The sequence below is a fragment of the Hyperolius riggenbachi genome, chromosome 6 (assembly GCF_040937935.1).
Source record: "Hyperolius riggenbachi isolate aHypRig1 chromosome 6, aHypRig1.pri, whole genome shotgun sequence".
NCBI lineage: Eukaryota > Metazoa > Chordata > Amphibia > Anura > Hyperoliidae > Hyperolius > Hyperolius riggenbachi.
The window spans coordinates 290427769-290452459 of record NC_090651.1 but is presented as its reverse complement, the minus strand read 5'-3'; the positions used below and the strand labels follow the sequence as shown (position 1 = coordinate 290452459).

The following is a 24691-nucleotide window of genomic DNA, read 5'->3' as shown; positions in this document are numbered from 1 at the left end:
TAGGCATTAGGAGGGGAGTTAGTGTTAGGCATTAGGAGGGGAGTTAGTGTTAGGCATTAGGAGGGGTGGTTAGTGTTAGGCATTAGGAGGGGAGGTTAGTGTTAGGCAATAGGAGGGGAGTTAGTGTTAGGCATTAGGAGGGGAGGTTAGTGTTAGGCATTAGGAGGGGAGTTAGTGTTAGGCATTAGGAGGGAAGGTTAGTGTTAGGCATTAGGAGGGGAGTTAGTGTTAGGCATTAGGAGGGGAGGTTAGTGTTAGGCATTAGGAGGGGAGTTAGTGTTAGGCATTAGGAGGGGAGTTAGTGTTAGGCATTAGGAGGGGAGTTAGTGTTAGGAATTAGGAGGGGTGGTTAGTGTTAGGCATTAGGAGGGGAGGTTAGTGTTAGGCAATAGGAGGGGAGGTTAGTGTTAGGCATTAGGAGGGAAGTTAGTGTTAGGCATTAGGAGGGGAGTTAGTGTTAGGCATTAGGAGGGGTGGTTAGTGTTAGACATTAGGAGGGGAGGTTAGTGTTATGCATTAGGAGGGGTGGTTAGTGTTAGGCATTAGGAGGGGAGGTTAGTGTTAGGCTGCAGTATCACATATAGTTTTCAAACTTTTTTGAAATAACTTTATCCAAGCAGACATTTTTTAAATAATAAACATAATTATGCAAACCTGAACTGAAACTCCAAGCATTATGAGAAAAAAAGTCAGTTGAAAATATAACCTGTATGCAGCATTTTCTTCATAATATTCAAAGGTGTTAATTGTTTCGCTGGCCACTGAACTGAAGAAAAACTTCAATTATTTTGCCAATAAATATGAAGTAGTTTTAGACAGCCTTTGCTTGCTCGTGACAGAAGTCAATTAGTTTTTCCATTCGCCTGGCAATATCAGATTAATCTATTCAATTACAGTGTGCAGCGCTTTGTTAAGAATTTGTAATGACAACTGGCACTAAACTAGCTGCACATCCATAATAGAAGACAATGAATAGCTGTGCTTGGCTCCCAGTGCAAACCTGCCTGAGGCCTTTCTGTGACTGGACAGTGGAAAGAGCGTTTATGAGTTTACATCTCGTTTCCAATTATTAACGACCTTGTATATGACCGAATCGATGCCTGTGTGAATTGTCACTTCATTGCAAGCACTGTTGATATTGTTCGCTGTGCCAGGAATGGGCTTTACTTGGTAATTCGGCTTCGTGTTCACAGGATTTGTATAGGTGTTTTCTCTAAATCTGGCTTCTTATTGAACGCTAAATCAGAAACTGCAGGTTAAGCCAAGTGGGAAGAGTGACAAGTGGTGCTGATAAGCTTACAGAGCTGAGAGGAGAGCTGAAACATGCAGTGGAGGCTTGTGTGCTGCATGCTGCTGGTGCTGTGGAGAGGCATCACTTCCTTTCAGCTGCACGATATTCTCAGAGACTTGCAGACGGAAAATGCATTTTTGCACAGCAAAGTGGAGAATATGACAGAGATGCTGCTGGAGCTGAAATACTACATCTGGAACAGTTCTCGAGGTAACAGAAATAATACAAACAGTTTGTGTTTTCAGATTCATTAGAGCCTATGGAATACTGCTTCACTCATTGCACATATCGGAGGTGTTTCACAAAGCCTGTAACACATGGATTTCCTCATGTTATATTAGCGCACTACACACACAAAATAGTTAATGCACATAAGACTTTATGCACGTGTGCTGATAGGCCTGTGCAGTGTGTATATCCATGCATTTTGTCCTAATGTTGCTTCAATCAATCAAAGTTTTATGTATGATTGTTCTATGTCAGAAAACAGAATAACATCCTCAGCTGGGCACAATGGATACTTCAAGGGCCTGTAAGGGAACATGATGTGCAGCAAATATTTTTTTTGTTCTTTCAGTAGCAGGAAATTTGTAGCCTCTATTTGCATAGAGGGCGGCCCCAGCACAAATCCTGCCCATAGTCACAACTGATATGAGGTTAGGCATCAGGGGTAGGGGGAGGTGGGTTAGGGTTAGGTATTGGTAGAGGCAGGGTCGGCTTTACCATAAGGCACTTTAGGCATGTGCTTATAGTCCCTTCCCCTAGTGCCTCCCTTCCTCCTCATGCAGAGTCTTGAGTTGATCGTAAATGAGGTTACTCCACCAGCCCTCTTCATTCCACTGATGAGATCTCCCTTCAGTAGGGGGCACCTCTAGCTACTTAAAGAGACTCCGTAACAAAAATTGCATCCTGTTTTTTATCATCCTACAAGTTCCAAAAGCTATTCTAATGTGTTCTGGCTTACTGCAGCACATTCTACTATCACCATCTCTGTAATAAATCAACTTATCTCTCTCTTGTCAGACTTGTCGGCCTGTGTCTGGAAGGCTGCCAAGTTCTTCAGTGTTGTGGTTCTGTGATGCATCTTCCCCCTCCAGGCCCCTCTCTGCACACTGCCTGTGTATTATTTAGATTAGGGCAGCTTCTCTCTTCTCTCTTATCTTTTACAAGCTGGATAAATCCTCCTCTGAGCTGGCTGGGTTTTCACATACTGAGGAATTACATACAGGCAGAGCTGTCTGCACTCTGCAGGAAGAAACAGCCTGACACTTCAGTGGAAGATAGCTGCAGGGGGAAAGAAACACACAAATGATCTCTTGAGATTCAAAAGGAAGGGTGTATACAGCCTGCTTGTGTATGAATGTATTTTCTATGTGTGGACATACTGTACATCAACCTACTTCCTGTTTTGGTGGCCATTTTGTTTGTTTATAAACAAACTTTTTAAAACAGTTTTTAACCACTTTTAATGCGGCGAGGAGCGGCAAAATTGTGACAGAGGGTAATAGGAGATGTCCCCTAACGCACTGGTATGTTTGCTTTTGTGCGATTTTAACAATACAGATTCTCTTTAATACTCAGGGTACCTATGGCTACCCGATGCTAAGGGGCACCTGTAGCTACCTATGATGGGCAAGGGAAGTAAGAGAAAAGTGACAGCTGGGCCAGCCAGCACACTTGTGGTGTGCTTCAGCGGGGGTTTGTAGATTCATGGAGGGCGAAGTCTAAGGTGCCAGGACATCTGTGCCTATAGGCCCCTATAATGCACATCTGGGCCTGGGTAGAGGGAGGGTTCTGTGGGAGAAAAAGGTTAGGTTTAGCTGTAGCAGAATATAAGTATCATTTACTGATAGTCTACTATCGGCTATTTCTGGAATTTGAGGCTGATAATGCAGAGCAGAGGTCTTCTAGAGATGATGAATGAAAAACAATTGCTTTAGTGAGGCAGGTGGAATACCCTTTTAAACGTTAAAAAGAAAAGGAAAAATAACCCCCTATAAACATCTCACATGCACCATGTCAACATTAGACAATATATATGCACAAGAAAAAGAGTTGACTCTTGGGTGCATGTGAGGTAGAAAAAATTATTAATACTTTATTACAACACTAAATAGTAATAGTAAAAAACATTTGAATCATCAATAAACACATACAATAACATATACCATAAACATGTTAAAAATGGAGGCAAGAAAAGTGCTGTGCAACATGAAGAATATGAATAGAAAAGGGGCTGCAGTCCCCAAACTCCACAGGACTAAATGACCCAAACAAGCCTATGTTGACAGAAGACTTGTTGAGACCTGCTTCAATATAGCGTCTGGACCTGATGGCAGGTATACATATGTCAGATAATGCAATTCAAACAGCCCAGCAGGCTAATGACTCTTTTGAGCTGAACACAAGGCTCCCAAACTAGGCAGTTCATAAATGATTCCCATTCGCAGAATCTTCAAAAGTAGCAAGCCAGAAGCCAATGGAAATTAGTTCAGTGCAGCATGCTGGAACCAGCCATATATTAGCATAATAGCATAGTAGGCAGAAGCAGGTTTGTTATTAAGTCAGCATCTTATAAAGCTTAAGCATAGTTCATGACCTCAGTACAAGCGATTGATATTGCCAGACATAGTTTACCCGTCCTGGGATCTTGGAATGAAGTCAGGTCATATAAACTGAAGCGATCACACCAGGAGCGTAGAAGGGCACTTTAAAGTCCATCCTTGCACAGCAGAAATCAAACCTCCATGTAGGGGGGAGGCCTATGGCTCGACATGTTTCGCTGCTATAAACAGAGCAGCCTCATCAGGAGCAAGTGAACCCCAAGGAAAGATAGTGGTCTTCTAGAGATGTGGTCAGTCTAGAGAAGAAGCATTTCCCAATCCAGATTTCTGTGAACTGGTCTCAGATGACATAGGAATATGACATATTGCAGGTGGGGTCAGCTGGAGCTTTCAGTTTAGGTTCTACAAGAAAGCCAAAGCAGGTAATCTGGGCGCCGGCAGTGCTTATGACAAATGGGTGCACTGTAGACCATTAATTGCGGCTATACCAGTGGCTATACCATTAAAGTGGACTTGAACTCTTGCACAGGACAGAAGGAATACATAGAAAAATTCACCTTGTATGTATTTAGAGAGTTTAGCCTGTCTAATACCCCCTCATCTGTGACTAATCACAAGTGTAATTTTATCTCTACAGTCCTGGCCAAACGTTTTGAGACTGTCAACAATATCAGTTTTCACAAAGTTTGTTGCTAAACTGCTTTTAGATATTTGTTTCAGTTGTTTATGTGATGTACTGAAATATAATTATAAGCACTTCTTATGTGTCAAAGGCGTTTATTGACAATTACATGAGATTTATGCAAAGTGTCAGTATTTGCAATGTTGGTCCTTCTTTTTCAGGACCTGTGCAATTTGACTGGGCATGCTCTCAATCAACTTCTTGGCCAAATCCTGACTGATAGCAACCCATTCTTTCATAATCACTTCTTTGGGTTTCTCAGAATTAGTTGGTTTTTGTTTGTCCACCTGCCGCGGGTGGACAAACAGTGACCCGCCTCTTGAGGAATGACCACAAGTTCTCAAAGGGATTAAGATCTGGGGAGTTCCCAGGCCATGGACCCAAAATTTAAATGTTTTGATCCCTGAGCCACTTAGTTATCACTTTTGCCTTATGACACGGTGCTCCATCGTGCTGGAGAATGCATTGTTCTTCACCAAACTTGTTGGATTTTTGGAAGAAGTTGCTCTTGGAGAGTGTTTTGGTACCATTCTTTATTCATGGCTGTGTTTTTTGGCAAAATTGTGAGTGAGCCCACTCCCTTGGATGAGAAGAAACCCTACACATGAATGGTCTCAGGATGCTTTACTGTTGGCATGACACAGGACTGAGTGTAGCGCTCACCTTTTCTTCTCCTGACAAGCCTTTTTCCAGATGCTCCAAACAATCGGAAAGAGGCTTCATCTGAGAATATGACTTCGCCCCAGTCCTCAGCACTCCATTCACCATACTTTCTGCAGAAGATCAATCTGACCCTGATGTTTTTTTTTTGAGAGAAGTGGCTTCTTTGCTGCCCTTCTTGACACTAGGCCATCTTCCAAAAGTCTTCGCCTCACTGTGCGTGCAGATGGGCTCACACCTGCCTGCAGCCATTCCTGAGCAACCTCTGCACTGGTTGCACTCCGATCTCGCAGCTGAATCCTCTTTAGGAGACGATCTTGGCACTTGCTGGACTTTCTTGGACACCCTGAAGCCTTCTTAACATGAATTGAACCTATTTCCTTGAAGTTCTTGATGATCCTATAAATTGTTGATTTAGGTGCAATCTTAGTAGCCACAATATCCTTGCCTGTGAAGCCATTTTTATGCAACGCAATGCATGCGTTTCTTTGCTGGTCACCATGGTTAACAATGGAAGATCAATGATTTCAAGCATCACCCTCTTTTAACATGTCAAGTCTGCCATTCTAACCCAATCAGCCTGACATAATGATCTCCAGCCTTGTGCTCGTCAATATTCTCACCTGAGTTAAGGAGACGATTACTGAAATGATCTCAGCAGGTCCTTTAATGACAGTAATGAAATGCAGTGGAAAGTTTTTTTTGGGATTCAGTTAATTTTCATGGCAAAGAAGGACCATGCAATTCATCTGAACACTCTTCATAACATTCTGGAGTATATGCAAATTGCTATTATAAAAACTTAAGCACCAACTTTTCTAATTTCCAATATTTTTGACAGTCTCAAAACTTTTGGCTAGGGCTGTAGGCTGTGGCTACCACATCAGAGCAGCTAATTGTCACGGTCCTTACCTGTCCAGAGGAGGCAGCTGGCACATACTGATGCCAGCAGATGTCCTGGTGCATGTAATTGGGTCCTTAGCGTCCTGATGAGGTGTACACTGGGTTAGTGTGTGGCAGCGGAGACATTAGCGCCACCCGACACTAGTGTGATGCTGTGCACATGCGTGCCCGAAGGGCTGCCTGTTTGTGCATATTTTATAGGTTCATGCTTGCGTTTGTCAGCGTGATTGCGTCTGGTGTTCCGCGTCATCGCGTATGGGCGTGCGCGTCATTGCTTGCGTCTGTCCACGTCATCGCATGCACCTGACGCGTCATTGCATGCAGACGTTCATGTGTTCCCGCCAAACGGCCTATTTAAGTCTGGAGAATGCCACCATTCGGTGCTGTAGTATTGCAGCTAGTTTGGTGTGTGTTCCCGTGAGTGATCTTAGTATCTGCCTGTTCCTTAATCCATGTTACTGACCTTGGCCCGGCGGACTTCCCGACTTGTTGCTGACTCCTGCTATGTACGACTGCCCGATTTGTTGCCGGCCTCTTCCTGTCTGAGTACCCGATTAGTTGCCGAACCTCTGCCTGTTACTGGACTAGTCTCTGTACCACCTCCAGCTCTGAAGAATCAAGTCATCAGCCTTGTTCCAGTTTGGCAGATGAGTTATTCCACCTCCAGACTCAGCACGTGGGAGCGCTTTAGTTCCTTCCCGGTCACGCGCTCAGGCGTCACGCCATTGGTCCTGCTAGCACTCCTGCCCCGTATTAGCTGTTGGGCCCTGTTCTCACTCCAGGGCCCTCCGCTAGTAAGTTGCAAGAGTCGCTGTCATCAGCACATCAGTCTCCTACTACCAAGGTATGTTACACTAATTGGTAAACACAGGATGTTAACAATATGTCTGCTTCCATGAAAACACTAGTGACTATTCCATTTCCAAGTGCCCAAATGACCATGCAACATCTTTAGTGCAGCTCTCCGGAATCTTTGTTTACTAAGAGTTCCGAATCGGGCAGGCTGCTGGGTCTGTAGTTTTTTCTAACAATGTCAATGAGTGCTGTGGCCACCAACACTTGGTCATCATTTAGAGCCTGATAAACTCCTTGTAACGATTGGTGTCAGCAAGAGGCACAAATATCTGATTAAGTGGTGATATACAGAATCACCACTAATGCAGATATGTTAGAGTGAAATAGTAAGTATCTTCCTGATGGTAAATCAGCGGAAGGCTCACTAACACGGTAAGTGCCTGAAATGATCTACTCAGACCAGTGTCACACCCTGAACCTTGATTATTGGGGATCCGCAGTATCGCCAATAATACAAGGATAGACCCGATTATATAGCAATCTGCGGAATTGCTAATGATGCGGGTAGATGTAAAGCAGTGGACACACGAACAACATGAAAATATACAAAGCAGTAAATATTCACAAAGTTGTGGAAATATCCACCACACGGCAATTCCTCAGAGGTGTGGTTACCTCTGAATGGGAACCCCGTGTGTGAGATCCCCCAAAGTGGCAGTGGAGGAATCTCGGCCTCTGGCAGTAACGGTCTGCTAGGGCCGGCGTCTCAGGGAGGCAAGCCTCAGATAATAACCCAACAGTAGGAGACGTTCCACTGAAGGGAGCAAGGTCAGACAGAAAGAGGTTCGGCAACAGTACAGGCGGCAACAGTACAGAGACGTGAGACGAGAGAATAGTCAGGAACCAAGCCAATAGTCGTTAACGGTACGGGCTGGCAGAGTACAGAATCAGGAAGCAGAAGAGAAGTCAAGACAGGCACAGAATCATACACAGAGAATCAATAACAATAATAATAATCTCCTAGTCTAGGTGTGAAGTCCTTGGTTTCAACACCTGGGATCTAGTCTAAGGTCTGAGTGCTGACACAGGGTATCGCAAACACAGACAAAGTGTGACTGAAAAGCACTTCCTTATATACTGCCTGGGAGAGAAGTCTCCACCCCAGGCAGCAACCAATCAGAGCAGGCTAAAATGTCAGCTGACCTCCAGGTCAGCTGACACGCTTTCTAAGAGTATAAAGGCGTGTCTGGTGTGCGGCCGCACCCCCTAGAGGCAAGATGGCAGAACCCTGGTGAACAGCATGTTGGTGAGTTTGGAGCAGAGTGCTCGGACGGGTGTGCGCAGCGGATGCGGACGAATTTCCGCATCCCGCGTTGGAAGGTCCGCTTGCCGGACTGGATGCGACCATATTTCCGCAATCCATCCGGCGTTGCAGATTTTTCGTTACAGTACCCCTCCCTCTAGGCGTGGACTCCGGACACGTCCCACCTGGCCTGTCAGGATGGAGCTCATGGAACCGTCTCCTAAGTTTATCAGCATGTAAATCACCTGCTTTGACCCAGGATCTTTCCTCTAGACCGTACCCTCTCCAATGCACCAAATACTGCACTGAACCCTGAACTCGTCTGGAGTCCAAGATCTCCTCAACCTCCCATTCAGGCTCACCATCAACCATGACAGGGTGAGGAGGGGGGGAATCCACCTGAACAGCTGGTTTCAGGAGTGACACATGAAAGGCTTTCCCCACCTTTAGAGACTGCGGTAACCTGACTCTGTAAGTAACACGATTAACCCTTTCGGAAATTGGATATGGTCCAATATACCTGGGCCCCAGTTTCGCGGATGGCTGCCTCAGAGCTATATGACGAGTTGATATCCAAACTCTGTCTCCTGGTTTAAACTCCCACTCCGCAGACCGTCTCTTATCTGCCTGCCTCTTCTGTATGATGAAAGCCTTTTTTAAATTTTCTCCGACATTAGCCCAAATCCTCTTGAAAGATTCCTGCCACTCCTCCAGGACAGGGAATGGAGAGGTCGACACTGGCAAAGGAGAAAATTTGGGAGATTTCCCATTGACAATTTGAAAAGGCGCATAACCAGAGGACTCATTCCTGAGATTGTTATGTGCGAACTCAGCAAATGGTAGAAACTCCGCCCACTGGTGTTGGGTGTCCGCCACATAACATCTCAGGAACTGTTCCAAAGATTGATTGGTCCTCTCTGTCTGGCCGTTGGTCTGTGGATGGTAACCTGATGAAAAGGACAACGACATACCCATCCCCTTACAGAAGGCCCGCCAGAACCTAGAGACAAACTGGACCCCTCTGTCTGAGACAACATTCTCTGGAATGCCGTGTAATTTAAAGATATTTTGAATAAAAAGATCTGCTAATTTTTGAGCAGTAGGGAAACCACTCAAAGGCACAAAGTGGGCCATCTTACTGAATCTGTCTGTGACCACCCATATGACAGTCTTTCCATTGGAATCTGGAAGTTCTCCCACGAAGTCCATGGAAATATGTGTCCATGGCTCCTGAGGGGAGGGCAGAGACTGCAAAGTTCCAACTGGAGCCAGTCGGGAGGGTTTGCTCCTGGCACAGACGGTACAGGTCTTAACAAATTCCTTGCAATCTTGTTGTAGAGATGGCCACCAGACAGATCTACACAACAATTCTTGGGTTCGGGTAATGCCAGGGTGTCCAGCATTCTTGTGTCCATGAAACAACTGCAGCACTTTGGGACGTAAAGTACAAGGGACATAAAGAACCCCTCTTGGTTTCCCTTCTGGCACTTCTAATTGAAAAGGACTTAAGAGGCTAGGAAGGTCTTCAACTATCTCAGTGGCTGCCAGGATGATCTCTTTCGACAGAATACTTTCTGAGGAAGGAGATGGAGCAGTTTCAGGTTCAAAACAACGAGAAAGGGCGTCCGCTTTAACGTTCTTACTCCCTGGTGTGAATGTAATTATAAAATTAAAACGGCAGAAAAAGAGAGCCCATCTAGCCTGTCTGGGGGTGAGTCTTTTAGCTTTTTCAATGTACTGTAAATTTTTATGATCCGTGTACACAGTAATTACATGCTCCGCCCCCTCTAACCAGTGGCGCCACTCCTCAAAAGCAAGCTTGATGGCTAATAATTCCCTGTTTCCAACATCATAATTTCTCTGGGCAGGAGAGAATTTTCTGGAAAAAAAAGCACAGGGATGAAGCTTGCCCTGAAGTCCTGAACGTTGAGACAATACTGCTCCTACTCCAACCTCCGAGGCATCCACCTCCACTATAAATGGGTAAGCAACATCTACATGACGTAATATGGGAGCAGAACAGAATGCCTCTTTCAGAGAGGAAAATGCCACAACTGCTTCTTCTGACCAATGAGTGGCATCAGCCCCTTTTTTTGTCAAATTAGTAAGCGGAGACACCACCGAAGAGAACCCCTTGATAAATTTTCTATAATAATTTGCGAATCCCAAGAATCTCTGTAGTGCTTTAAGCCCAGATGGTTGTGGCCAATCCCTTACAGCAGAGACCTTTTTGGGATCCATGGACAACCCTGATGTAGAGATAATGTAACCAAGAAAGGCAATCTCCTTTACCTCAAAAACACATTTCTCTAATTTCGCAAACAATTGATTCTCCCTGAGTCTTTGTAACACATACTTCACATGTTGGCGGTGTTCCGTGATATTTTTAGAAAATATTAAGATATCATCTAAGTAGACGATTACAAAGCGACCCAGTACCTCCCTAAAAATCTCGTTGACGAACTCCTGAAAAACTGCAGGAGCGTTACACAACCCAAAGGGCATCACCAAGTATTCGTAATGCCCCTTGGGAGTGTTGAATGCCGTCTTCCATTCATCTTCCTCCCTGATACGGATCAAATTGTAGGCCCCCCTTAGATCCAACTTAGTGAAAACAGAAGCCCCGGGAACCTGTGTAAATAAATCGTCGATTAGCGGTAGTGGATACCGATTCTTAATCGTGATCTTATTTAGACCCCTGTAGTCAATACAGGGGCGCAAACCACCATCTTTTTTCTGAACGAAAAAGAATCCCGCTCCTGCAGGAGATCTTGAAGGGCGGATGAAACCCTTCTGCAAATTCTCCTGAATGTACTCGTCCATGGCCAATTTTTCCGGGGACGAGAGGTTGTATAGGTGGCCCCTGGGTGGCATGGTTCCTGGTTTCAAATCTATTGGGCAATCAAAAGGTCTATGGGGGGGTAATTGATCTGCTGCCCTAGGACAAAAGACATCAGCATATTCCTGATATTGTGGAGGTACTCCTTCCACTTGAATCTTAGTAGAACACAAAACTACATTCTGTAAACAATGTTGTGTACAATAAGGCGACCAAGTAGTCAACTGCCCATTCCCCCAATCAAACTGAGGAGAATGTAATCGTAACCAGGGCAACCCTAGTATCACCGTAGAGGTAGACATCTTTAAAACGAAAAACTGTATGACCTCCCTGTGCAGAGCTCCCACTTGCAGCGAGAGGGGAGGTGTCTGACACAGTGGGGACTTTCCTTGCAAAGGAGTGTCATCAATCGCTGTAACATATAAATGTCTTCCTACCGGAAGTACAGGGATATTTAAACTTAAAGCAAAGCTTAAATCTAAAAAGTTAGCTGTTGACCCGGAATCTACAAATGCTGTGGTAGGAAAGTTCTTCCCTTCCCAATTTAGGGAACAGGGCAATAAAATTTTTTCTTGTTTTGGAGGTAAAACAATTCCGCTTAGGGTGGTACCCCCTACCACACCTAAGCCGAGGAGTTTCCCGACTTCCTACCACAGTTTTGTGCAATGTGGCCCTTTTCCCCGCAGTACATGCAAAGACCCTCTCTGCGTCTTCTTGACCTTTCCGCCTCCGTGAGGCGCCCGTGGCCTAACTGCATCGGCTCCTCAGTCTCAACTGCTGCCGAGCTACTGGCCCCAGAAGTCCTAGAGTACATGGGGTACCTGCCCTTCTTGTTGTACCTCAGACGCCTATCTATTTTAATAGACAGCGTAATAGCCTCATCTAGATCTTTGGGTTCCGGATGACTAACCATCACGTCAGTTACTGCTTCTGACAACCCATCTAGGTATCTATCCAAGAGTGCATATCGCTCCCATCTAGAGGACACAGCCCACTTCCTAAACTCTGACGCATACTCCTCAGCAGTACTGCGTCCTTGTCTAAGGTTTTTGAGCTTACGTTCGGCCGTGGCGGCACTATCTGGATCATCGTAGATGACCGCCATGGCCTTAAAAAACTCCTGGACAGAAGACAGAGCAGGATGCTCATCAGGTAAGCCATAAGCCCACGTCTGGGAATCTGCATGCAATAGAGTCTTGATAAGAGTGACCTTCTGAGCCTCAGTTCCCGAGGACACAGGTTTCATCTCAAAGTAAGACAGCACTCTGTGACGGAAATTCTGGAAATCTGACCTTGTGCCTGAAAATTTCTCAGGAATGTTCATTTTAGGCTCGCTAAGAGCCGGGGGAGGTAGAACGTTAAGTGGTGATTGCAACCTTTGGACAGTCTCATTTAACTGAGTAATCTGAGCCTGCTGTGCAGTTACAGTAATCTTCAGCTGTTCTAACTCTGCCCTTACAGTCTGAAGCTGGTTTATCACCCCCTCCATCTTACTTCTTTATGGTCTGTGTTTCTGTAACGATTGGTGTCAGCAAGAGGCACAAATATCTGATTAAGTGGTGATATACAGAATCACCACTAATGCAGATATGTTAGAGTGAAATAGTAAGTATCTTCCTGATGGTAAATCAGCGGAAGGCTCACTAACACGGTAAGTGCCTGAAATGATCTACTCAGACCAGTGTCACACCCCGAACCTTGATTATTGGGGATCCGCAGTATCGCCAATAATACAAGGATAGACCCGATTATATAGCAATCTGCGGAATTGCTAATAATGCGGGTAGATGTAAAGCAGTGGACACACGAACAACATGAAAATATACAAAGCAGTAAATATTCACAAAGTTGTGGAAATATCCACCACACGGCAATTCCTCAGAGGTGTGGTTACCTCTGAATGGGAACCCCGTGTGTGAGATCCCCCAAAGTGGCAGTGGAGGAATCTCGGCCTCTGGCAGTAACGGTCTGCTAGGGCCGGCGTCTCAGGGAGGCAAGCCTCAGATAATAACCCAACAGTAGGAGACGTTCCACTGAAGGGAGCAAGGTCAGACAGAAAGAGGTTCGGCAACAGTACAGGCGGCAACAGTACAGAGACGTGAGACGAGAGAATAGTCAGGAACCAAGCCAATAGTCGTTAACGGTACGGGCTGGCAGAGTACAGAATCAGGAAGCAGAAGAGAAGTCAAGACAGGCACAGAATCATACACAGAGAATCAATAACAATAATAATAATCTCCTAGTCTAGGTGTGAAGTCCTTGGTTTCAACACCTGGGATCTAGTCTAAGGTCTGAGTGCTGACACAGGGTATCGCAAACACAGACAAAGTGTGACTGAAAAGCACTTCCTTATATACTGCCTGGGAGAGAAGTCTCCACCCCAGGCAGCAACCAATCAGAGCAGGCTAAAATGTCAGCTGACCTCCAGGTCAGCTGACACGCTTTCTAAGAGTATAAAGGCGTGTCTGGTGTGCGGCCGCACCCCCTAGAGGCAAGATGGCAGAACCCTGGTGAACAGCATGTTGGTGAGTTTGGAGCAGAGTGCTCGGACGGGTGTGCGCAGCGGATGCGGACGAATTTCCGCATCCCGCGTTGGAAGGTCCGCTTGCCGGACTGGATGCGACCATATTTCCGCAATCCATCCGGCGTTGCAGATTTTTCGTTACACTCCTGATCTCCATTGATGCCTAGAGTGTTCTTCCATTTGAATGTGGTGAACTGAAAATGGGTGATCAGGCTGTTCGCCTTTTTTTATACAGGTCCTTCTAAAAAAATTAGCATATTGTGATAAAGTTCATTATTTTCTGTAATGTACTGATAAACATTAGACTTTCATTTTAGATTCATTACACACAACTGAAGTAGTTCAAGCCTTTTATTGTTTTAAAATAAACAAATAATGAACTTTATCACAATATGCTAATTTTTTTGAGAAGGACCTGTATATGACGATTATGGAAGTTCATGCGCAAAAGAAAGTGGCAATCAGAACTGAGGTAGCAGCTGATCATCACTGGTATAAATGTGGCTACTAAAAAGAGTGACAAGATGTAGCTAGACTCCCAAAAACAGAACTCTGATTTAGAATTTTGAGGTAGAGTCCAATTTCCCAAATATTATGCAGGCCAAACATGGAACAGTTTCAGAAGTAACTGATAATGTACACACTCCTCCCATCAGTAACATAAACAGGCTTCTGAGATCCACTTCTTTAAAATATCTCATCCATCTTCTGCATCTTCATCCATTTGCACGTAAACATCCTGTCTTGAAATTTTGGTCATGTGACCAGAAGTACCTGAGTAAAAGAGTGCGTTTCAGGCTCCATGGCTGGACCTACTGCTTGGATTGCATCATCTTCAGACTACAGAGGTGGGGATCAGGCACAGACAGAATCTCGCTGAGAAGATTGTAGCAATGGCAATGACAGTCAGATGCAAGAAGTGGGCAGGGTCCTGACCAGGAAGTTTAAAGGGGATTATTTTAAAACAGCTAATCATGGACTTTCCGCACCAATATAAGCAAACAAGAAGTATCTTGGCAGATCTAGGAAACTATTGGAACCTTTATCACGATATAACCACAGTACAATCTCCTCTACCTGATGTATTCAGCATCCCTTCACCACTGATGCTGCTGGCCACGTGTCAAAAAAATTGATCCGTTGTAAATTGAATGATTGTTCCAGAATATGACCTTTTATAAGATATAAATATATATATTGCCCAGACTGACAGATGTTACGGGAATATTAATCATTACTCTGAGTAGAAACAAATTAACACTCTTGATGTGTGTGACCCACGTTAAAGCAACTCAGATTATTTCTGTATTAACATATTATGAAGTCTGCTTCCAATCGTTTTGTAGTACTGATGACACAAATATACAGTATGAGCAATAACAGTACTATGAGCTGAAAGACTATAAAAACAATAATAATCAGGGTGATCTGCAAAAAGGAAATGCACAGAGAACAGTAATGACATTTCAATTTGCTCACTGCAGTCGTACAGAAAAGTTCTTACTTCTTAAACTGCTCTGTAGCTGATTAGTTGTATGATGTGAAAACAGTGTGACTTTACTGCTCTTGTCATTGACTACCGTAAATCACCCTCAATGCACTATGGTACATGCAGCAGTGTAGCAAAGGATTTATTTAATACATTTACTTGCCAATCTTTTACTTTCAGGAACGGTAGTGAAATGTTGGTACCAGGAAAAAAAAATATGTGTTTTACCCACTAGTGAAGATGTAGTTTTCGTTATTGATAAAATACTACTCAAAACTGCTTAAAGGATAACAGAGCCCAATTTGCTTTGCTAAAAAAACATATTGTGCTGGTGGGAGGGTGTCAGCCTTCACTTACCGCTCCCTCTGTTTGAGGCTGTGTGCCTCCATTCAGCCGGTTTCTGAGCTTGTCCTGTTCCTGGGCCCATCCAGTATGGAAATACTGCGCTGCGCATGTGCAAGTATTTCCTTCTTCTCCCCTGTGACCGCGCCTACATCATCCCTAGACACGCCCGCTCGCTCCCGTCTGCAGGCGTTCTGGCGTGCGCACTCCACAGCCCTCCATCGAATTGCAGAGGGCTGTACCTATTAAATGCTATTTTTTGTATGAAATAACAGAATTGTGTCTGTTTGGTCTACTGGGGAGGTAAGTCCACCACTACCTCCTCTTTTAAATGTTTTTTTAACACTGTTGTATCCTGTTTTGGCGCCTCTGTTCAAGATTCTACACCATAGTCGAGTCCACCCCAGGCGGAGGGGTGTAACCCATTTTTTACTGTCTACAGAGAGCGACTTCTTAAACCCGAGTGGGGTCGGTTAATAATCTCCCCACCCGTCTATACAGTGGTTGCCTGTGTACTAACCCACTCTTGTGAGTATAAATGCCCTAAGTCATATACTGTGTTTATTTGTGACTTACAAACATACTACACCATATTGGGCTCTCTGTCTCCTTTTTTTTCCTGTGTGCTAGTTTATCTATTGATATTCTAGTAATAATGATGATGATTGGGATAAATCTACAAAATACATTTCTCCCTCCTGTTTTTTGCCAGGCCTTCGTTACTGGTCACATCTGGTAAACACCAGGTCAAATATTGCTGGGAAATCTCCTGTAATGCTTCTGCAGGTGCTGTTTACTTTACAACCAGTGGTTGGCGTATACTTTACTATGGACTTTACCAGGGTGGGGGATGTAAGTGACTACTGGTCTTCAAATGAGCATCCCGCAAGGTTCAACAATCTGCTGCTTCTAGTTCAATGTAAAGTTCAGTGTCAATTCTAGTTCAATGTGAAGGACACAGAGGTTTGGGACAAGCAGCAGGCAGAATACAGTTCAATAACAAGCTGAGGTCAGGACACGCAGCAGGCAGAATGCATTCAGGTCACAAGTCAAGCTCGGGACAGGTAGGAGGCAGAACATAGTTGCAGCTGAACATAGTTGGGTGATAAGCCAAGGTCAGGATAGGCTGTGGATAAGGGTAGTCAGACAGCCCAAGCTCACAACAAAGGAACAGATCTGCAGCTGTTTATCTAGAAAACAAGCATGTCAAAGCTGACAGACTAGTACAGGGTGCCAGGACATGGAGGCCTTTTTTATTCACAGTTTACTTTATTTACACTGGAATTTCTGTATGTGCTTGTGCACCCAAATCTGAGGGGGTATCAAGTGCCTGATCAAGGGCAGAAGGACACTATCAAAAGTGCAGCACAGATGAACACTTTGGCACTACACAGGAGGGTGCTAAGTATAACATGCTCAAGTGTGGGATATATACTCTCACTTAATCACTTGATATAACCATGCCCCATGATTAAAACACTGTGACAAAGGTACCCTTATGATGTTGCCTCCTGGAAATAGTTACTTTAATACAGGCCTGGATTTACATCACAGGAGCCTATAGACACAGATGATTTGGCACCCTAGACTCCGCCCTCCATGAAGGTACAAACCCCCCACCAAACCGCACCGCAATTGTGGAATGCCGAGAGCTGGGTGAGTTATCTCTCATTTACACTCCATTTAAGACTCTACATAGGGAAGGAGGGGGGGAGGCGCTCTAGGATCAGAGTGAGACACATTTCTATCATCAGGCACCTGTAGGCACGTGCCTACATTGCCTTACGGTAAATCCGGCTCTGCTTTAATATAAACATTGTAATCTGATAGAAAAGATGTTGCTTTAACCACTTCACTTCCAAGGGTTTTCCCCTTAAAAAAAACAGAGCAATTTTCACCTGTCAGTGCTCCTTCGATTCATTCGCCTGTAACTTTATTACTACTTATCACAATAAAACAATCTATATCTTGTTTTTTTTCACCACTAATTGGGTTTTCCTTGGGGGGTATGTTTTGCAAATAATTATTTTATTTTAACTGTGTTTTAACGGGAAAAAAAAGAAAAAATGGGGAAAAAAATATTTCTCAGTTTTCGGCCATTATAGTTTTAAAATAATACATGCTACCATAATTAAAACCCACACATTTTATTTGCCCATTTGTCCCGGTTATTGCAACGTTTAAAATATTTCCCTAGTACAATGTATGTCGCCAATATTTTATTTGAAAATACTAGTCCATCTCTTCATAGGGGATTCTCAGCAAGGATGATGCTGGCCAGCTTCCCTGCTCGTTACACAGTTTTTTTGGCAGTTGGACAGAGCAACTCCCATTCACTAAGTGCTTTTCAAAATAAATAAATCCCTGAGAATCCCCTTTGAAAAGATGGACTAGTCCAAAACCTGTCGCTTCTGTCAGATTTCTACTATCTACTGTAAGTGACAGCAACATAGGAGAAAAGTAATTTATGGCTCATTTTCAGGGGCGTAGCAATAGGGGTTGCAGAGGTAGCCACCGAATCGGGGCCCTTGGGCCAGAGGGGCCCCGAAGGGCCCTCCATCAACTACAGTATTAGCTCTCTATTGGTCTTGTGCTCATAATACTCACTTCTATAGATACTTTGAATAGTGGTAATCATTAACAAACTGCTACCCATCCCCTTCTTGCATCTCTGACACTGTAGTTGCCATTGGCAGGTTTTGGTGCGCCGTATCAATTGTTATGTATAGAGTGCTTGGGGGGGCCCCAATGTAAAACTTGCATCGGGGCAAACAACTCCTTAGCTACGCCACTGCTCATTTTACTCTGGAAAAAACATACTTCCTATTAGTATATTTTTGCACATATTTTAAATTTTACAATTTAATGTGAGGGAGCGCTCACTATGCAAGCCTTACATAGAAGAGCTTGCTGCTATGTAAGGAGCGTGCCTTACTTAGTTACGCACATTGCTTACATGGCAACACGCGTAACTTTAACTGCAGGTGGCCCTGTAAAGAAACGCGAACACGATACTTCACTAGTGGCCGCTACTATGCTGATTAACATGTAAATTAACATAATAGCGTCCGCTAGTGAAGTATCGTGGTGTCGATAATTCACAGGACTGCCCGCAGTCTATGTAAGCAATGTGCGTAACTAAGAAAGGCACGCTCCTTACATAGCAGCGAGTGCTGCTCTGTAAGGCTTGCATAGTAAGCTGTCAGTTCAGGTATGCAGAAACAATAACCCAGTCACAGGTAGCCAAATCTACTTACAAATATCAAATGTTAATTTGAAGCAAAAACCAAGATTTATAGAAACCCCTGTAAGAGCCAGGCAAAGGAGCCTAAATGTCTGGCCCTTGCAGCAGGAAGCGTGAGAGTGTTGTGAGGAAAACCTGCCTCAGAAGCCATGCACTTGATAAATGTTATCAGATGTTCTTGTAAGAGTTACAGAGGGGGTTTTAAGACTTGTGAATATTGCCAGTCTGCCAATCTGACTTTATGCATAATGCCACTTTGAAATAAAAGCAGGAAGAATGAGAACATTTTGGAAATCCTAAAGAGATGCCAATACACTTCTCAATGATTTATTGATTTGTAGATTACAACAAAAAATACAGTAGCAATAAACAGTATGTGAACCCTTTGGAATTATATGGATTTCTGCACAAATCGGTCATAAAATGTGATGTGATCTTCATCTAAGTCACAACAATAGACAATCACAGTCTGCTTAAACTAATACCACACAAATGATTCACTGTTTTCATGTTTTTATTGAACACACCATGTAAACATTCACAGTGCAGGTGGAAAAGGTATGTGAACCATTGGATTTAATAACTGGTTGAACCAGGGCTGAACGATTTTCGGTTTTAAATCGAGAATCTTGTGCAGGCCCAAGACGGTCTATAGATCGTCAAAGCGGCGTTTTTTGCTCCCGCTGTTACATACTTTGCTCCTGGCCTTCCCCTCCGCTCCCGGCCCCTCCTCCGATAAAGTTTCAATTCCAATCGGCCGCACCGCATTGCATAGCCGCGGGGTGAGAGGCGGTGACCGTTGCCTAGTAACGCTGGCTGCCAGGAAGTGATGTCACACTTCCTGGTACAGGCCCCGCGTTACTATGCGAGCACTCGTTCACTCTTCACCGCGGCTCCCCCTGCAGCTATGCAATGCAGTGCAATGGAATTGAAACTTAACCGGAGGAGGGGGCCGGGAGCGGTGGAAGAGGCCAGGAGCAAAGTATGTAACAGCGGCCAGTGGCGGCAAGGAATATGTGCCTATATACAGGAGGGGGATCTGCCTATATACACAAGGGGGATCTACTTATATACAGGAGGGGGATCTGCCTATATACACGAGGGGTATCTGTTTATATACAGGAGGGGGATCTGCCTATATACACAGGGGGATCTGCCTATATACAGGAGGGGGATCTGCCTATATTGAGGAGGGGGATCTGCTTATATAGAGTGACCAGACGTCCCGGATTGCCCGGGACACGTCCCGGATTCGGGGTCCGCTGTCCCAGGCTGCATGAGGTCCCGGGCGGGAAACGTCCCGCTTTCAGGACTCTCGGGACTCGGGACCTCGGGACTCTGGCCACTCTATCCTCATGAACTGGCAGCGGCGTCTATAGAGGCCGTGCCAGTTCATTGCCCGCAGCCCCGCTCCAGCCTCCTTCTTCCGGTGTCTGTTCCGACACCGGCAGGCGAGCAGGGCTGCGGCAAGATGGCTGCCGAAGCCCTGTACTGGAGACTATTTGTGTCTCCAGTACAGGGCTTCGGGCGCCATCTTGCCGTAGCCCTGTCAGCGCGGGAGACGAGCAGGAGGAAGGTGGTCCGGGAGCAGCGCGCCAGAGGCCGGAGACTTCTGCCAGGTGAGTAAATGCTTTCTTTTCCAGGTGAAATGTGCTCCCATTACGTTTCTTTTCCAGGTGAAATGTGCTCCCATTACGTCTCTTTTCAGGTGAAATGTTTGCCCGCATTGCGTTTCTTTTCTGGTGAAATGTTTGCCCGCATTGCGTTTCTTTTCTGGTGAAATGTTTGCCCACCTTGCGTTTCTTTTCTGGTGAAATGTTTGCCCGCATTGCGTTTCTTTTCTGGTGAAATGTTTGCCCGCCTTGCGTTTCTTTTCTGGTGAAATGTTTGCCCGCATTGCGTTTCTTTTCTGGTGAAATGTTTGCCCGCATTGCGTTTCTTTTCTGGTGAAATGTTTGCCCGCATTGCGTTTCTTTTCTGGTGAAATATTTGCCCGCATTGCGTTTCTTTTCTGGTGAAATGTTTGCCCGCATTGCGTTTCTTTTCCAGGTGAAATGTTTGCCCGCATTGCGTTTATTTTCTGGTGAAATGTTTGCCCGCATTGCGTTTATTTTCTGGTGAAATGTTTGCCCGCATTGCGTTTCTTTTCCTGGTGAAATGTTTGCCCGCATTGCGTTTCTTTTCCTGGTGAAATGTTTGCCCGCATTGCGTTAATTTTCTGGTGAAATGTTTGCCCGCATTGCGTTAATTTTCTGGTGAAATGTTTGCCCGCATTGCGTTTATTTTGTACTGACATGTTGCCCGCATTGCGTTTATTTTGTACTGACATGTTTGCCCACATTGCGTTTATTTTGTACTGACATGTTTGCCCGCATTGCGTTTATTTTGTACTGACATGTTGCCCGCATTGCGTTTATTTTGTACTGACATGTTGTCTGCATTGCATTTATTTTATACTGACATGTTGCCCGCATAACGTTTATTTTGTGCTGACATGTTGCCCATTGCGTTTATTTTCTGGTGTCCGGGGTAACTGTTACTGCATTTATTATTTAATGGTCATGGATGTCTATGTTTGCTGCTTTGTGGTTACGGTATACTATTAGCATCACACAGTTTCTGCACACCCATGATGCAAAGTCTCGTTTGTCCACATCATGGCATAAACACTGCTTTCTTATGCCTCGCTGTTACATCATTACGTTAGCTCTGCCCATACAATGACATGGCAACCTATACTGGGGGAACTCATACTCACCATCGGTGTGCTAATCCATCGTTTTGTATTGAAAATCGTGAATTGAATCGAAATCGCAATTTCTCACAAAAATCGTGCAATTTAATATTTTCCTAAAATCGTTCAGGCCTAGGTTGAACCACCTTTGGCAGCAATAACTTCAACCAAATGTTTCCTGTAGTTACAGATCAGATTTGCACAACGGTCAGGAGTAATTTTTGCCCATTCTTCTTTACAGAACTGTTTCAGTTCAGCAATATTCTTGGGATGTCTGGTGTAAATTGCTTTATTGAGGTCATGTCACAGCATCGCAATTGGGTTGAGGTCAGGACTCTGACTGGGCCACTCCAGAAGGCATATTTTCTTCTGTTTAAGCCATTCTGTTGTTGATTAATTACTATGCTTGGGGTCGTTGTCCTGTTGAAACACCCATCTTCTGCTGAGCTTCAGCTGGTGGACAGATGGCCTTAGGTTCTCCTGCAAAATGTCTTGATAAACTTGGGAATTAATTTTCCTTCGGTGATAGTAATCTGTCTGGGCCCTGTAGCAGTAAAGCAGCCCCAAACCATGATGCCCCTACCACCGTACTTCACAGTTGGGATGAGGTTTTAACGTTGGTGTGCTGTGCCTCTTTTTCTTCACACATAGGGCCTGATTCACAAAGCGGTGCTAACAGTTAGCACTATGATGAAAAGCCCTTTATCACGCCTAAACACAGTTTAGGAATGATAAGTTTAGGTGTGATAAGTTTAGGCATGATAAGTTTAGGTGTGATAAGTTTTAGGCGTGATAAGTTTAAGCACCAACTGGGTTAGCGCCGCAGTGCACAGCTGATCAAAAGTTTTGCACTAGCAAAGTCTGGTGCACTTTGCATAGAGTTTAATGGCGCTGCTTTGCGTGCGGGACTTTGCGCGCGATCTAAACTTATCTAAACTTATCATGCCTAAACTTATCATGCCTAAACTTATCATGCCTACTGAGTTTAGGCATGATAAAAATGGTTATCACGCCTAAAGTCTCTAACTGGGTTAGCACCGCTTTGTGAATCGAGCCCATAGTGTTGTGTGTTTCTTCCAAACAGCTCAACTCTGGTTTCATCTTTCCTCAGGATATTTTGGCAGTACTGCTGTGGAACCACCTGCAGGTTCTCTTTTGCACACTTTAAACGTGCAGCAATGGTTTTTTTTGGGACAGCAGTGGCTTCCTCTGTGGTATCCTGCCATGAACGCCATTCTTGTTTAGTGTTTTACATGTCATAGGTTTGCAAGCATGGATGTTAGCATATGCCAGAGACTTTTGTACGTCTTTAGCTCACACTTAGCTGATTCTTCTTCATGTCCTTATTCTGCACTGTGCTCTTGCAGTCATCTTTACAGGACGGCCACTCCTACGGAGAGTAGCAGCAGTGCTGAACTTTCTCCATTTATAGACAATTTGTCTTACCATGGACTAATGAACAGCAAGGCTTTTGGAGATACTTTTATAACCCTTTCTAGCTTTATGCAAATCAGCAAGTTTTAATCGTAAGTCTTCTGAGAGCTCTTTTGTGCGCACTCCCGCCGCTCGTGCACGCCGCCGCCCACTCGCCCGGAAATCATTGAACGGGAAAATCCATTCCCGTTCGTTGATCTAAGCCCCCGCAATGATCTGCTGCTTCTTTGAGAAACAGCGCGATCATTGTGATTCTCCCAGCCTCGTAGTGCTTCCTGTAAGCGTCCTTCCGGACACTTACAGGTTGCATGTAAACAAACTCACTTCAAACTCATCTTGTGGCCAAATAGTAAAACTACACCCTAAAGCATTTTACATTTACAAATACAGTTTTACACAATAAATTAACTCATTACCTCCCACACTCCCCAATTTTTTTTTTTGTAATTAAAAAAAAAAAATACAATTAAAAAAACAAACATAAATAGTTACCTTAGGGACTGAACTTTTTAAATATATTCATGTCAAGAGGGTATAACACTGTTACTTTATAAACAACGGGCTTGTAATTAGGGATGGATGCAAAACTGAAAAAAATGCACCTTTATTTCCAAATAAAATATTGGTGCCAAACATTGTGATAGGGACATAATTTAAATGGTTTTATAACCGGGACAAATGGGCAAATACATTTCATGGGTTTTAATTACAGTAGCATGCATTATTTAAAAACTAATGGCCGAAAACTGAAAAATAATAATTTGTTCCCACATTTTTTCCTATTTTCCCATTAAAACACATTTAGAATAAAATAATTCTTGGCATAATGTCCCACCTAAAGAAAGCCTAATTGGTGGCGAAAAAAACAAGATATAGTTCATTTAATTGTGATAAGTAATAATAAAGATATAGATGAATGAATGGAAGGAGCGCTGAAAGGTGAAAATTGCTCTGGTGTTCAAGGGGTAAAACCCCTCAGTGGTGAAGGGGATAATCTGCTGGAATTATATACATTTGAATGCACACAATATTTATTTTATTTCATTCCTTTTCCAGGTCCAGAACCCCTTCAGGACAGCACGTTCTGCAAGCAAGACATTGCCTGGTCTGACTCTTCCCTGGTGAACTGTCCTGTACCACTTGTACTTGTGGCCTCACAGGCACTTCTCAGCTTACTCAATAGCTTAATATGACAGTCATTTGTGTTAGAACCATTTCTTAGATTTACTAGCCTGCAGTTTCCACCATTTTCCCATAGGTTGTTTAGTAAGTATTACTAATCATAGCTAGACAACTCCATAACAATTATTCTCTCTATGCAGTATTATAATGCCAAAGACAGCTTTAAATTTGCATTGTATTTATTTTACACTGAACTGTTAAATAGACATGTTACACTTTTTAATATTGCATTAAAAGCCCAGTTCACCGAAAACTTACTTGCTGTCTTTTTATACCACCAGTAAAAAAATCACAACTTAAAAAGGAACTGTAACCAAGGTTTGAACGTCATCCCAATGAATAGCGAGAACCTTCTTTCCCATGAGAAATCTTTACCTTTTCTTGAATAGAGCATCAGGGGGATCTGTGGGGATGATATTGTGGTGAAACCCCTCCCACAGTGTGATGTCAGGACCAAGGTCCTGACATAAGGCTGTTGGAGTCTTGTTGCATTGTGGGAAATAACGGCTGTTTGCAACTCCCAATCAACCAGTATCTCCATCTGTGCATATATATATCTATAAAAAAAACGTTTACCCTATCGCATTGTTAAAGTGGACCCAAATTAAAAATACAAGATTTCAGAAATAAAATCTATTTTCTAAATTATAATAATAAATAGCAGCCTTTTTTCAGCTGCATGATGACAAATATAAAATATTTTAC

The 24691-nt window shown here is 43.9% G+C and overlaps 1 long non-coding RNA gene across 1 annotated transcript; it reads left to right on the top strand.

The window, feature by feature from the left end:
* Positions 1 to 1017: 1017 nt before the first annotated feature.
* Positions 1018 to 24239, top strand: LOC137522794 (uncharacterized). Its single transcript, XR_011022443.1, has 2 exons — positions 1018 to 1501; positions 23861 to 24239. It is a non-coding gene; the product is annotated as an uncharacterized lncRNA (long non-coding RNA).
* The last annotated feature ends 452 nt before the right edge of the window (positions 24240 to 24691 follow it).